At 40.5% G+C, this 16,061-nt stretch overlaps 1 long non-coding RNA gene across 12 annotated transcripts in view; it reads right to left on the bottom strand.

The window, feature by feature from the left end:
* Positions 1–16,061, bottom strand: part of LOC139599106 (uncharacterized) — a 97,016-nt gene that overhangs the window by 12,641 nt on the left and 68,314 nt on the right. For 7 of the 12 annotated variants that reach the window (XR_011682166.1, XR_011682162.1, XR_011682158.1 and 4 more), the window contains 2 exons: positions 8,370–8,532; positions 2,758–2,833 (listed from right to left, as the gene is read on the bottom strand). This is a non-coding gene — a long non-coding RNA (uncharacterized lncRNA). Of the gene's footprint in view, positions 1–2,757; positions 2,834–7,167; positions 7,221–8,369; positions 8,533–16,061 lie in introns of all 12 variants that reach the window. The other 5 variants (XR_011682165.1, XR_011682169.1, XR_011682168.1 and 2 more) reach the window with 2 other exon arrangements.

Below are 16,061 nucleotides of genomic sequence, written 5' to 3'. Positions count from 1 at the left end.
TAGTAAGGTAGCCAAACCAGCTGTGTATGAATGAGCTGAGTACTAGAATAATTCTAATCACTAATGCTGATACTTGACAAGTTTATTTAGATCTTCAGCAATTACACATTGCTCTTGTGAAAGCTGTGAGAGAAGACTTTTCCCAACAAGGTGCTCAGTAAGGGTCTCATCAGCTCCACTGAGTGAGATCAGTGGTTCTGATTTCCTTGATGCATCCACCTAGTGCAGCCCCTCCTGTCAAGCAGTGGCCAACAGCAGATGCCTCTTGCAAAACATAAAACAAAATGACTGTATGATGATCCTTTTCCCAAAATGCTCTCATAACCCTCAGGAAATTGTGGTTGAGAGATTTCCTGTGCCAGAGGTATATTTCTGCATTTAATAGCTCTCCATGGGCTTGTCAGCATTGCCAGAGTTTACTTACTGACTCCCAAGAAGACTTAAAATATATTCTCACGTGGGTATTTTGAGACATAACCACTCAGTACACTCAATTGACTGTAATAATAAGTTAGTGCCCTTCAGGGACTGTACTTTCTACTACCAACAAAACAAGACAAGGAAGGAAATCTTGCCTGAATTTGCTAACATCCATCATCCATGGGTACTCTGTGTTGTTCTCAGCAGCAGGGATGGCAATCAGGTTGTTATTTGGCTGGTTTCCCAAAAGGCCTGGCTGGTTCTGCTGTGCTGTCACCTGTCCCTGTCAGGGCTGTGACAAATCCCACTGCATGAGCACCATGGTGTTTGGCCAAAAAAGATGTTTCTTAGATGGGGCCTGTGAGACAAATACAGGGCCAGCCTCACCCAGAGGAGAGCAATGCAAATGTCCTGGCTTTGTCCTGGAGCCAGCAAGGGCTGGAATGAGGTGAGTGTAACTAAGCATCATTCTGCAAAGGAACACTGTAATCTCTCTGAATATGTAGTTAACTAATTTAGTAACTGAGTAGAGCTGGAATTTTAAACAAATCATACATAAAGTTATTTTTTAAAGTCGACCACAAGGTCTGAAAGAAAGTTGTATGTTCATGAGGCAGCACAAAATCAGCATTAGCAAATAAGTAATGACAATTAGGAAATGGAGGGGGTAAGTCATGCAAAAGTGACAAAAGAAAAATAAAGTATTGATGATTCTCTGTTGACATTTACCAGCACTTCATTTTCTCTCTAACATCTGTTTCCAAGTGAGACATCATTTCAAAGCCATTCATTCAGAGTAGATGAAATATTTAGCTATTATAGGACTTGTTTTTCTTACTCTTCAGTGATAGCTTTCATCCATTGAGATCTGCCTATCTATACTCTTTTTATTCATTAGTGAGAGATAGCTGAATTACTGCAAGGATATTCACTGAAGATATAACAAGATAATTTATTTGTGCTATATATTGACTTGACAGTTATTCCAAGAGTCGGACAAGCTTTCTCAGGGATAAGAGAAGCAGACTTTGTCCAGTCTTTCTATGTCTGTGTTACAACATTCCTTTCAGAAAGCCACTCATGCCACCAAAGATGCAGATCCTTAGATAATCCTGGTTTTGCAGCTAAAGAGATGAAAGAGAGAAGATTCTTGAACAAAACCATACAGCCAGAGGGAACCCTATAATTCACCCAGAGCAGCTTCCTTCTTCTTTGATTCCAAGTTAGTTCTGTTATTTTAGGAAGTTGGGGGTGTAAGTCTTCTTTTCCCTGGTATTTTGATATAATTCTGTGATACTTCTTCAACATAATTATGCCATATGCATCTGCTATAGGATTTTCATCCACTTAACTTTCTGTAATTCTCATACTTTTTTTCATATTTGAATGATATGCAATATAGTTGTATTCATTATAACTTTCATAATAGTAATGAGCATGTTTTGAATGAAAGAGGGATTGCAAGCTTTTTTAAAAAAACAGATGTAGTCATATGCTTTAGGAAAAACTTGATTTCTTTAGTCCAATTCAAAATTAGAAACAAAAAACCCAGAATATTTTATCTTTTTTTTGAGCTTTTGGAGTTTAATTGAAATGGAAAATTCAGAGTGAAGCACAAAGAACAGGATGAACAGTTCAATAGCAATCTGCAATTTAAATTTTACTTGTGTCTAAATAATATAAAACAATTTTAATTAGTTTAGATAGAAATGTGCCTCTACAAGAATAATTTTTGCCTTGCAGAGAGGTCTATCCATGATTCCTATCTTTGTTTAGCAAATACGTCTTCCTTTTTATGCTTGTAGTTTAGACTATGCAAAAAAACCTGAGGGCTGAGGGCTAACCATAAGCACAACCAAAATATGCACATGTCCAGGTCAGCAGTTTATCAGGATGTGTTGGAACCATGGTCTCTGCTTTGTGGTTTGCAGTATGGTGGCAGAGCTATCTGCAGCTCAGGGAGGGATTTGGGTGCACAGGTGACAGCAGCTGCTGCTCACTCTGGCTGTGTAAGGACATCAGGTGCAGCTTTACCCCTTGCAGCCAGACCCAAGTGCCTCCATCTGTTCTGCTTCCTCTGCAAGGCAGCCCTGTCCCAGCCAGGATTTGCATCCTCAGGGTAGCAAATTTCAGCCCTAGAGCCTTGAGCTGGTGGTGGTGAATCCTGCCCACTGCAGGAATTGCTCTGCAGATGCTGTGTGTGAATTGTACTTTGGACAAACATTTAGATGCTATTTTCATCAGGCTACCAGATGAAATATTTTCCCTTCCATTTAGCAGCCTGAACAAGTGCATTTACCATGAGTATTACCACACATGCAACTGCAAATCACCTACCTGTTAATTGTGAAATGCACACAGCAGGGACTGCTGCACACCCAGCTCCCTAGGCAGAGCTTCAAGGGTCCTTGTCCTGCAACACAAAGAGAGTCACACCCTCAAATGAGAACCCCAGCTAAGCAAACACCAATTTCCCAAGTAGAAAACACTGCAATTACCAAGCCTACACTCCTCCCAGCCAGCTGAAAAAGCTCTGTTAGAAAAATTACATTGATTGCTTCACAGCCTAAAGTTGTAAGGAGCTATGGATTCAGTAATAAACTTGTAGCATTTTTGGCAATTGCTTTTTTTCCTTCACCCCCTCTCCTCCACAGGATGACTTATGCTACCTAAGCATATCAAACCAAGGTTAGACAGACTCATTTTCAAGTAGCAAAGAAAAACATGAAACAAAAATCAAGAAGAGTATAAAAGGAGCTACCAAAAAATTGTCCTCTCAAAAAACCATGGTTTTTTTCCTTCAAATAAGCTTATTTTACTTGCTGCTCTTCTATGGCATATGACACATTGATCTTCAAATCCCCATATGAAAGATGAAAATGGGCAATAATACTTTAGATGTTAGTCACTTTAGGGGCTTGGAGGCTAATTTTCTTTTAAACTGCTCAGGATCTGATCAAATAGATGAATTTTGGAAGCAAGCAAATACACAAAACATTAGTAAAGGTCTCTCCTTTGTAATATGGCATGTTTACAACACAACACGGGTAATAAACAGTGAGGACTAAAAAATAGTATTGGGGGGTGTTTGGCCTTTCACACAAAGATGTTTTCCTAAGGTTTATTCTGAAGTAATACAAGAAAAGTTCTGAGGCTGTCCAGTGTCCTTAGGATATATATATCTCTAAGAAACAGAACTTGCACCATGAAAACAAGATCTGAGGTGCACAGTTGTCTCTTAGATCCTTTTTATCTGATGCTTTTTAGTCTGAGGCTTTGGTCTTCTTACCAGCAAACTTTGCTTTCTGCTCATGTCTGTCTCTACAGCTGCCAAGGGTGTTTTGTAGGCTGTTACTCTAAGAGGGAATCTAATTCTCCAATTTTGTCTTGGCATTTGAATATGAAGAGATAACTGTTGTCAGCTTTTCCAGGTCTTATTTTGTCCCAGTAGAATGAAATTCACCCATTTGGAACTTCTCTTCAGGTTCAGCAGCTGACAATTGTTTCAACATTTCAAAAAGTAGGGAAGACCTGGCTTATTAAATAATTGCAAATACTCCTGCTGGCCTTAATGATCTTTGAATCAAGCTGTAATTATGGCTAAAGATTAAAAGCCTGATCATATCTAGTTGGAAAGAGATGCAATTTCTTGCAATTTCTTGCAGTGCAGAGTGAAGATTCTTCACTTCTTCTTTTGAAAAGAGGTTCAAACATGAACACTTCAAATGACAAGATACTTTTTAAAATGTAATGGGTAGGGAAGAAAAATATTTGCTGTCAATCAATATTGCTCTGTGGAAAAGGGGTCTTGTAACACAAAACCTAATTTGTTCTTTAACAAGAATGCACAACTGGATGATGAAGGTACCTCTCAAGATGTAGCATTCTTAGAATGAGGTGTTGTACACCTGATCCTCTCTGGTGGGTGTGGGAAAGAATTCATCATCCCTTTAAAGATGATGGATGAAAAATGTTGGGGTTTTTTTTTAGCTATCATCAAAAAATTTCAAAATTTTGCAAAGCCAAAAAATTCCAAGTATGGATTTAAGTGAGGGAAAAGTGACTATCTTTTCCTCTCTCCCATAGAAGAAAAGTAACTAAATTTAAGATAAAGAAACCAAACACTCCACACAAAAAATTGCCAAGCAACCTGTTTATCACTTCTGAACTTGTTTTTAAAGGAAAATATGTAATAACTTTCTCATGAATTTAGAGGAACTATGAACAGAATTTTTCAACCATCAGAAGAAAATAGCAATAAAGGCAAACTGATGTAAGAGTAGGGGTTTTTTTTCTCTCCATGTCTGCTTCTGTATGTCCAAAGGAAGGCATGCATACAGTTTTTATGCAAGCAATGTGTTTATATTCAGACAGCTCTTCTCAGGGCCTGCATGGATGCTCCTGTGAAGTTCCAGAGGCTTTAGGATGTGTTCAGGAGAAGCTCTTCTTCGCACATAAAAATCCAGGTGCTGTCACTCCTGTGCTTGAGAGCAGTGCAGCCTTTTAGTAGCAATGTTAAACACAATACAGGCAGGTATGGTACTTCTGCTATGAGAGAGAGCTTTATTTCATCTGCAAGCTGTTGGCTGATGGCCACACTCACTGACACTGAATCATCCTTTCACCTCTGTGAGATGTTACAGCAGGCAGAAGTCCTCAGACAGAAGGCATCTCTAGCAAAGTTTGCATGTATTTGGCATCATCCAATGGCCTTAAATGTCTGTGCGGCTTTTTCATTTCATCTGCAAATGCGTGGCAAGATAAATCCAGCTATGTTCCTTCCTTTAATGGGAATGGTATTTTGCCATGCTGTGGTACCCCCTCTCATGTTGCCTCACATGTGCTGAGAAATCCTACAGATTCCACAGCAGTTTTGTAATTTGTCTTCTGCAAATGTCATCTAGAACTGGTGGGATCAGTCACGCTTAAAATGAAAGGCACACTCAACATCATGGAAATAGCTAGAAGCTAAAATTTCTTTTTTATGGCTTGACCCTAAAAAATCCTGACCTCCTGCATCTGTCCATTTTTGACTGAAAAATAAGTGGCCAGTTGGGATAAAGCCCAAAGTTCTGAATGAACAAGTGTATTGGCAGGAACATCCATGGAAAATAGTTTATTTAAGTATTAAAAAAAGAAAAAGAAACAATTGTCAGGAGGGACTCTTAGCTATATTGTCCTCATAATCTGGATTTTATTCAATCAAATAATGAGTAGATACATACTGTATAACTTGAATGAGCAATGAAATTTCCTTTCAATATTCTAGCAGTTTTTATAAAGGGATACATTGAGCAGAAATTATTTACATGGATAAATCTGAGAAATCAAACATCTTAAGGATGTAAAAAAAAAATTGCTACAAAAAGCACAGATACTTTTGTCTGTATTAGAGCATTATTCAGCCTCCAAAGGTGTATTTGTTCTTATTGCTCTGGATGATGGTACAAATATACTTCTGGCAAATTAATTTGTTTCTTAGTCTTCATTTGATAGATTCTGGTAGTGATGGAAGATACCTGGGATCTTGCAGGTCTGCAGAGAGCTTTTATTGCTACAGTCACAAAATTTTATCTCTTATGGGTAAGAGAATTAATTCCTGAATTTAGAAACTACACAGTTAGGGAGGGCTCAAACATAACTGTTGTGGCTGTAACATGGGCAGCCAGATTTGTTACTAACAGCCAACTCAAATATTAATTGAAAAATGTCCCCTGTTTTGGTCTAGAAAAGGAATGGAATTTGAGGTGTAACAAGCAAGCTGCTAAACATGTTTGCCACAGTTTCCCATTGGTAATTCTCATATGGCTCAATAGAAGGCAGAAAAATTGGCTCAACAAGGACAAAGACACAACAGGCTGATTTCTGCTGATTTATGCATTGAAAGTGAGGGGAAAACCCAGTTCACACACACTGTTGCAGAGCTCTCGTGGGTGTCAGCACTGCCTTACACAGCAGCAGGCTGTGCAGGAGGAATTTTCTTCAAACCTACACTCCCCCTAAGCCCCATGTATTTTAGGGCTCTGTCAAGAGAGTCTTGGTGGGAACAGCTCTGATTCTTCATCCAGGTAGAGAGAGAGAGGCATAAATTAGCCTGGGTGGGATGCTCCCACTTTTGATAAACCTGACGTGTCTACTGGTCAGAGAAGGGAGCCTGACAAAACCTCATGGCTCCAAAATGGGTCTGGCAGGATTTGTGATGAATTGGGGCAAAATTAAGAACAGTCATCACTTGGTCTCCTGGGTAAGCAACCACCTGCCTCTTCAACTAACTGTGCCTTGGCATCTGGGCTTCCTGTTCAAGATGTTATTGTAACTCTGAGCATTGTCCCAGGTGAAGGCCTGGGAGAAAATGAACTTCAGCTGCAAAATTAGAAGGTGCAGAAATAGTTCTTTGTGCCTCACAGACCTCTTGTACCTTGTTCTTCCTTTATTCCCACTGGCTCTGAGCCTGTTTTGCTTTCCTGTGATGGACAGAAAGAATTGGCAGCTTTTTCCTCCAGCTCCTCTCTTCTGCATGAAAGCCATGTTGGGGCTGTCTAAAAGCCCTGACTTCATTTTGTTTATTTTTCCAATCTTTTCACATATTGCCTGTAGATTCTTGCACACACAGAGACGTGGCATCCTCTGCAAGGGGCTCTGCACCACATCACTCAATTGTTCCACACCTGCCAAATTTCCTCCAATTTTCACCTTCTCTTCCCACACGTCCCTAGTGGGCCATGACCAACAAATGGTGCTGCTTACCTTGCTGTGACTGCAGCCATCCTTCAGGCTGTGCTGGGTGCTGGGGTGGTGCTCTAATTAACAAAGACAAACAAGGAGCATGTTGCAGTGTGAAGATGTGCAAGACCAAGTTAGATCCAAGAGAACAACCTTTTTTTTTTTTTTTGGCCAAAATCCTTATAGGAACTGCCAAGAACTCTGCAGCCTTGAAACTTTACTGCCTTTCTCTCTCCCTGTGACGAGCATTGGCTTTGACCTGCTTTGTTCAATATAAACAGAGTTGTGTATGGTATTAAAATGCACAACCATAGGAATTGCTTCACTGCCCATTGTCCCTTGCTGGGGAGGAACAAATTGAACAATCCAATGGCATATGTTAGTCACACTGCTTCACACACTGCTGGAATGTTTTCAAATGCTCTGATGCCTTCAATTAGGATCTCTGTAGAAATGATTTTTTTGGACAGAACTGTGACATGTAAAATTAAGTATGAATTACATCAAGCCAAGCAAATGTGACAGCCATTAGAATAAGCATGTGCCAACCTTCCACAAATGTATGTGTTCTGTGGAATGCTTTCATCCAGCTAAACTGCAGATGACTGGCTAAGGTATGCTTTGGTTTTTGATAGCAGTGCTATTCATATTATCTGAGTGCCATAATTTTGAAGTGGCTTTTTTAGGGATAATGCACACTCTCCTCTCACACAAATGGCCCATGTAATACTCTTAAATGGTCTTGCTGAAATTGGGCTGAGTGCTGACAACTGACAAGATGAATAGAAGTGTCTGAGACCGCTCAAAATCTGCAGGCAGCTTTGTGAGAAAAAAAATTCCAATTTCAAAGTTCTTTCCCTTTTGAAGGATTTGTACCTATTTCACTTAAAAAAAATTAACTGTCCATTCTTCTTGCTTTCATGAATGCTTTACATAATGGTTAAAGGGCACTCTCCAACAATGCCAATAGTATCAAATGAAGTATTTAATTTAAAAGATTTCTTTTATTTCTTTCTTGTCAGATGTCACTCCTACATTCTGACTAAAAAAAAAAAAAAGATAAAAAAGGAAAAATACCCAAACCCATCCTTTTGCTTCAAAACTCTCCAATGAGCATTATGACATCTTGAAAACCTCTCATTTGCTGCAGGGGAATTAGGATCAGGACCAGCATTTTTACACTTGATTTCCTCAATATGCCAGAGTTAAACACTTGTTATCCTTACCAAAACCGGAAGGTGGCAAGCACTCTTAAAGTATGAGCTGGATTGAAACAAGACAGGCTCCCTTCCCAGAAAACCTCAGCCTCCATTGTCTTCATCTCAGCCATGGGTTTCCCAGCCAGAAATTTGTGGTTTACAGCATCCAGTAAATCACAGCAGGACAGGACTAAAAAGGAAAGTGTGGAAGAGATTTAAACGTGTCTTCTTAGTTTTAATTTAAGTAAAGAACTCTGAGACTGAAGTAAAAAAGAATTGCCTAGAAAATAAAGCTGACTGGAAACAATGACATTTCCACCCCATAGCAGCCCTGGCCAAGTCAGGGCCTCAGAGAGGTTGGGCTGGCTGCCAAGCGTGGCCAAAGAGGAGCCACAGAGCACCTGGAGCTAAACCTGCCCTGCAGCCTGTACACAAAGGTAGATTATTGTTACAAAATACTAAATAATGCTTTGCATGGATTTTCCCAGAAAGAAACAAACCCCAAATCTTACTTAATGATTTCCACTGTTTTTCAGCAAAAGCTTCGTACTTTGTCTGCTAATCTGTCAGACTTGGAAAATGGAGCAATTTGTGTGTGAAAACAACAATAGTGGGATGCTAATGTGTTCTGGGGTGCTGAGTTGGAGGCATTGGTTGGAAATTGCCTCCCCTGCATGTTCTTTTCAAGCATTTTAGTTAAATGCAACTTAGCTGGGGGAAGAGGTCAGCCAGGGCATACTAGAGAGGAGTGTCTGAATGGTGAATTAATACACCTAGATAAGTCTGTTATGCAAGGAAACCAATACACTCTCCAGTTCAGAATTGCTCACGTCATGACTTAATTTTAGCACTTGGCCTGAAGACTTCATGTCAGTGGGATTATTTTCCTGACAGCCTTTTTTAAAAAAACATAATTTTTAATGTATTGGTGGATAAGAAGGATTTTGAATAAAGGATGCAATTTCTGAGCTTCTTCCCCAAATCCTGAAGGTCTCAAAGCATGAGGAAGCAACAAAGCCTCAAGATGCCCATGAGAGCTGACAGGGGCTGATGGCTTGAAAGCAGTGAGGATACAATCCTCTCTGACATTAATCCTGAGCTGGGAGCAAGAGACAGCTGCTGACAGTGTTCCTGTCTTTAATTAAACATTGCCACAGCACAGGTGGCTGCAGTGCTGAGGAATCAAATCCATCCATACCAACCCATGACAGGTACTTGGTGTAAAGGTGATCTCTGCCTCTCCCACTTCCCCATGATAACATGAGCTAAAAAAAGGTGCCAAAGAGCAGGGGGGACAACACCACCATCCTCATGGTAGTTCCTCTATCCTAAGCTTTCTCTTGACCACATTAAATACTGGAGCTAAGGTGTTGTTTGGGGTTTTTCAAAGGTAGTACAATAAAGATACAAATTCCATCACAGCAGACTAAATGGATGCGAGAAAGAGCAGTGATTCCTTATGCATTCAAGCTGTACTCAGAACTCACACAGAACTCCATGTGGTACTTGCCATGTCTGGGGTAGGCCCATCTTGTGCCTCTAACCACCAAACACATTCAGAAATAAATGCTGCCCCCTCCATCCTGCATGTTTCACATGAAGTGCCCCACTGCAAGTGGCTGCATAGCCCTAGGCACCTTCTGCTCACAGCTGTGCCATGGAGCAGAATAATGACAGGATATTTCACCCCTCATCCTCAGTTACCCTGCCCCAAACTGCAAGCCCAGTGCTGTTTGCACTGGACACCCCAGGCTCCCCAGGGAAAACCCCTGTGCCCCTCAGACAAGTCCCTGGTCCTGCTGCTCCCTGCAAAATTCACAGTGACCTACTGAGCTGGTAACAGATCCAGCAGCAGCAGAGGGAACAGGGAGGGATAACATCTGAGATAATGGCAAGGCATAAAGAGCAGGCACAGAGGAAAGCACAGAGAAGTTTGAGGCAAATAGGTTGTAATTAGAGTAGCATTCAGCCCTTTGGATATTTGCTGAATACTGAGTCAGATGTAACAAGGCAGTTCCTTGCCAACCATCACATACATTAAACATTGCACAGAATGGAGAAAGATCCTGTGGAAATCCGAAGCAGAAGAGATCTAAATCAGAGTTTAAAAGGTCAGCTGTATCTTTCACCCTCCTTACAAGTATCCACCAGGGCAGAAGAATGTTATTGCCCAGTCACTGTAGTTTCTGCTCACTTCTGCCAGCTCATCTTTTTATTCCATTTTTAAGAGGGGTCACTGCAAAATAGCACATGTGAGTAAGTGCTGCCTTCTGAGTTGGACTAAAAGTAAGGACCAGAAAATACAAGAAACAGCAAGGAGCTATTTAAATTACAGCTGTAAGTGACAGGTCCTGCAAACATGAAGCTGAAAAGTGAAATCTGAAATGGTTTCCTGATGCCTTTAGGGAAGAATATCCTACCTTTTCTTCTGGCAGTGATATCCATCGTGTTCCTACAAAAATGGACTAATACCCAGTTTCTGGTCCCTTTATTTTAGAAGTGTGTATTACACAGCTCAGTGCTCTGTGGGTACCAGACAAAGCAACACCTGGCCAAACAAAGGACACTAACTTTTCTTTTGGAGGGGTGGGAAGGCACTGGCAATGCACTGGAGAACTTGCCCATGTCATGGGGAGCTTGCTGTCTAGAAGAATGGAGCAGAACTGTACATCCAATATCAGATTTGGGTGACCTAGGCAAACCCTCTCAGATGAATAGAAATTTTTGCCTAAAAATGGATTTCTAGAGCAGCTGAAGGTGTTTGACTGAATGTGTCATGTGGCATATCTTGGGGGCGAGGAAGAGGCAGGAAAGAACTGGCAGGGACATGATAACATCTTATGTCAGCTTTCTCAAACTGGAACTTTTCTGGTTTATTTCTTTGCCATCTAAATGGTAATTTTACCCTATGAAAAATTAAGCTAGATTTTGGTATTAAAATAACTGCTAAAAATGTGAAAAGAGAGTAAGTTTACCCACATTAAAAATACATACATGCACTTTTTTCCTCCTTTATTCCATTTCTCTAAATTCTTCCAGATCAGCACAAACAAAATTCCTCCCCACACCCTGCAGTTCATTCTTTACAAGAGCTCTACTTATGTAGCCAATGTTTTTGCTTAAAGATACATCTGACTCTTTTTCCAACTGTTAGTGTTGTGTAATCTTTATACTTCCAGGCATCTTGCAGCTTTGATTTTTCAAAGAATAAAGAGATATCTGTTGTTAGGTTATGAAGTCAAAACCAGTCCATCTAGACCTCTGTGAAAGCTGACTATATTCCATCCTGGACTATTGTGTTCTATTGAAAACCATAAACTTTGCTTGATATTTTCAAGTAAGAGATTGCAAAGTAAAAGAAAGGGGAGAGGAATATGAACCTTAATGTGCATAAAAATGTGACAGAGAAGGAATAAAAGGGAAATTCACACCCAGGTGGCCTCTCCTCCTCTGTAGCCCAGGCTGGAAACACCCCTGTGACTTTGGCAGCTGTTCAGTGGATCGCAGCTGAAGATGCTCTTGTGAACCTGTGGGAATCAAACCTGCCAAGTTTCTCATAGCTCTGCTTGATCCACTCTCATCTTTATTTAATGCTCTTTCCCCCATCTGTGGCTTGGTGCAGCTCTCCTCTGTAATTGTCATTAAGATCTGCAGGCGAGAAGTGTTGTTTAGGCAGGAGAAGAGCAAACCTCCCCAGCTCCCTGTCACCCTGGTGAGATGTGAGATCTGGGCTGGAAAGAAGTCACAAGCAGACAGTCAGAAGTGGCCTGAGATCCTGCTGAGAAGGGAGGACTGCAGCAGAGGAGGCAGTTATTTCTTATTTCTAGTTCTTGCCCCAAGAGAAGGCACAATTCAACCACTGCACTGGGAAGTCAATGAGAGCTATTGAGTTTGCAAATCCCAATGAAATCCTGAGGTACAAGACAGCAACCTGTCAGGGAGTTTTCCAGATCAAAGGTGCCCAAAGCCATGGTCTCTCCAGACTCTGGGCCCAAGCTTTGCCCCAACAGCCCATCTCTCTTTGGAAAATTTGTGCAATGTCTCATTGTAATACCAGCTTACCACTGGAACTGGTGCTCAGGCAGAATCAATATTGCATTGAGTTCTCATTAACTTTTGGGTGAAATGTGCATGCTTCTGGCTCCAGTAAGAAAATGGCTGCTATTTCCCTGTTGTACAGATATCCCCATTTGTCACTACATTCTCAAGCGTGACCCTGGAAGTTGGACTTCATTACAGCAACAATCCCCAGTCCAGGGGGAAATGAACTAAAAAAAGGATTTATTTCCTTTTTCAACCAACAATAAAATGCATCTTGGCAACATAATTGAAAGAAACTCATCACTTTTAATGAAACTTAAAATGATTGTATTCTAAGCAAGTTAATTATATCACTGTATTATTGTTGCCTGACAGATTAATTTCATTTGTAGTCAGTGGGGAGGTAACCCACACTAGAAGCCTATGCCAAAGCTTTTCATTGATTTTTAATGGGCTTTGAGTTGGATCTTTGGCCAATTTTGACTTTATGCCTCTATAGTGCTGAGCTATGAAAGGAACACAGGGGTTAGTCTAATGCTTGGTGCATTTTTTTCAGAAGAAAAATGATTTTCAGTGGGGGGTAATAATACTGCAAACTGAATAAATTCCCCTCCTGATAAGTCTAAAATGTAATTTTACTAATAAGAGGTGTAATAATGACTTGATGAAATGAGGTTTTTATATGAAAAAGTGGTTTTTCTTCTTGCTTAGGACACTATTTAATACTCTCATTTGCAAAGGTCATTTTTTACCCTATTTTTTCCTATTTTAAAAATCATTATAAAATCTTTGACAGAATAGGTAAGAGTAGGACCTTCTAAGGTAAGTGCTGCTTTTCACTTTTAAAGTAGCATTCCCTCCACTGGTGTTATGTAAAAGTGATGATGTTACTTTCAAAAGAAAACATTTTGTCCACCAATTTCTGATGATTTTTCAGCTTTTTTTCCTAATAGGGAATTGTTCTACAATTTAAAAATGTAGAAAAATTTCAACTTTTTCATTTTTTCCCCAAGGAAAAAAAAGCAGTCCTGCTTTCTACAGAAAAGGTTGGAATGGAGATCTTTTTTTTTCTCAAATCTTTTTTGGGAAACTTTTTCTTCTCTGCTGGGTATTAGATGCAAACTTTCTCAGCTTCTTCTAATCAAACCATTTCTCATGGTCCTCATGATGTCTGTAATCCAGGGTGTAGTATTGAGTCAGCCAGCTCCATCTGCACCTTCCTGGACATATTTTCAGTTCTTCAGTTGCTCAGCAAGACCTGAGATGTTTTCAGAGTAAATCAGTGCTGTTTAATCCACAGGGTTTTACAAAAAATTTGCTCTGAGTCATAGCTGAAACCTGTAGATCCAGAGACCACCTCCTACGAAATTATGTGAAGTAGGAATGAACACCAGAGAGATTCTTATCCATATACTGAGGTGGGATTTGCAGAAGAGCTGCCCTCAGATAGCCAAAACAGTAAAAGTGCCTTTCAAAGTCCATTGAGGATTTCTTTCAGGCATGGGAATTTTTCTGACCATCTCTCCTTTTCACGGCAAGTGTAAAAAGCAGAAAGTTTCCTGTTTGTGTTATGTAGCTGTTGAAAGTGTAAAAAAGTAAAATTCTGCAGTTCCTGTAACAATGGGCAGTAGCTCATAGAACTGATCCTCTGGTGTAAACCCCTCAGAATTTTAGGCTCCAGCCTCAAAATCATCTGTTTGACTCAGTGGGTGTTGAGAAAAAGTAATGTCAAATATCACACAGCTTAAATGTTCACTGACTCAATATGTTCACTGATGCACAGGCTCAGTAAGGTTTAAAGTTCTCTGTGCTGCTGTAAAAACTTCTGTCTTATTGTTTCCATTCAAACTTTCTATTCCACCTCTATCCTGCTCTGGCAGGTTGCTCCCTGTCCCAGAAGTGGCTGCAACTCAGCAACAGGTACTTAAGTGCAAAATACACAGCTACAAGGAGTATCTTCTTACTGGGATCTCAAATCCATCCATTCCACACTTTGGTTTGATATTTTTATCTTATGCTGAAGAGAGTCAGAGTTGAATCCACTTGTTGTTGCAAGATGTTAGCTCAGAGACAGAGGAGTATCTGCTTTCTTGTGCTGGAGCTGCTGGAAGAGAAGTGAATAGGTACTTCAGGAGGGTGAGAAATTCAAAGGCAGAATTGAAACTCGTCTGTAGATTGACAGGCACCAAAACACCCTGGAGGTGTTAAGAGACATCTGGCTCTGGTGCTTTGTGATGCGGTTTAAGGGTTACAGTGGCAGTGCTGGACCGACAGCTGGACTTGATGATCTTAAAAGATCCCTTCCAAGCTTGATGGTTCTCTGATTCTACAGAGAGCTCAAATGGAGTACTCCATTTAAAGGAATTTTGTTCAGCTTCTGATGGGGCCAGGAAGGCTTCTGTAGGCTCTGTGAGTCAAGGACCTGAGAGGACCTGAACCCAAGCCACTCCCATGGCCCGTGGGCTCTGGAGAAGCAGACAAGTCACGAATGTTGACTGAGAGCCACCAGGCTGTGTGTCTTGCACAAGCTGTGAGCAGAGTCCTCCCTGTGGCTAAAATCATCTCACCCCCAGTTCCCATGGGATCATAAAGCTGCCCGTGGTTTAATCCCCCAGCCTGGCAGCCACAGGAGCTCTGAGGCAGTCAGAAGGCAGAGGAGAGTCACAGTGAACTGTGCAGTAGCTCCTCTAGAACATACTCATTTTCTTATCCATCTTGCTCGTAAGATGTGGCTAATTGTTCACATGGGAGCAAAGAAAATGTGTTAGTTTATAACATTTATCAGGTTTTCTGGATGTGTTCCATATTCAATACTTTTTATGTCTGAACTCGCCCTCACCTGGGTAATTTCACAGGATTTCAGTGCTTTTATGATGGTGTAGAGTAGTTTGACATAAAAAAGGATTACATCAGTTTGGTGCCTAGTCTGGAAATGAGATGGATGGGGGGAAGGAGGTGCTGCAGGAGAGAGGTCTATTAAATCTTGTGTGGCATATGAAAGGTTTGCCTCCAGCAAAACACAGACTAGGAGGTGTTTATAGTTTTTTAACAGGAAGTTGGTTTAAAACAAAGCAAAAATATACTTCACACAATGCAGAGTTATGAATGTCTGTGCTGCAGGATAAGCTTTAGTGGGTGTTAAAATTTTATTACTTCAAACTGGAGAAAAGCATAGAAGAAACATAACATCCCTCTTAGGTTATGGTCATTCCCTCCCACCCCACAACTATGCATTTAAGACTTCTGAAAGTTGGAAAAGCAGCCTTCCCAAAGGTGTGGAAATACACATTTGCCTTTCTATTATACATTTCCACAAAACCAGGTTCCTGGGTGGGGGAAAGTTGCCTTTACCTTGCAGGACTTTATGTTCTATATTTATTGAGCATCGCAAGTGTGAAATTTTTAGAGAAATTTACTTCTATAAATCAAGTTGTAAAACTAGGTTCTCAGCAAACATGTGGCCTTCATTGTCAGTTGTGAGGTTAATTTGCCAAAATCCAATAGCCCTCTCTCCAATGCCAACCATTATTTTCAGATAACAAGCATGATATCAGCAATTTTGATGGCCTTTTAATGTGTTTTCTTTTAAGACAAAGCTAAGTGGAAACTTGCTTAATGATCCAAATTGCAACAAATTTTAACTAACAAAAATGATCTTATAGTGCTTCCTAAAGTATT

This window comes from Agelaius tricolor, unplaced genomic scaffold (genome assembly GCF_023055355.1).
Source record: "Agelaius tricolor isolate 1412-34295 unplaced genomic scaffold, bAgeTri1.0.p SCAF_22, whole genome shotgun sequence".
NCBI lineage: Eukaryota > Metazoa > Chordata > Aves > Passeriformes > Icteridae > Agelaius > Agelaius tricolor.
Note: the sequence above shows the minus strand (reverse complement) of the source record. Positions and strands in the feature narration are given on the sequence as shown.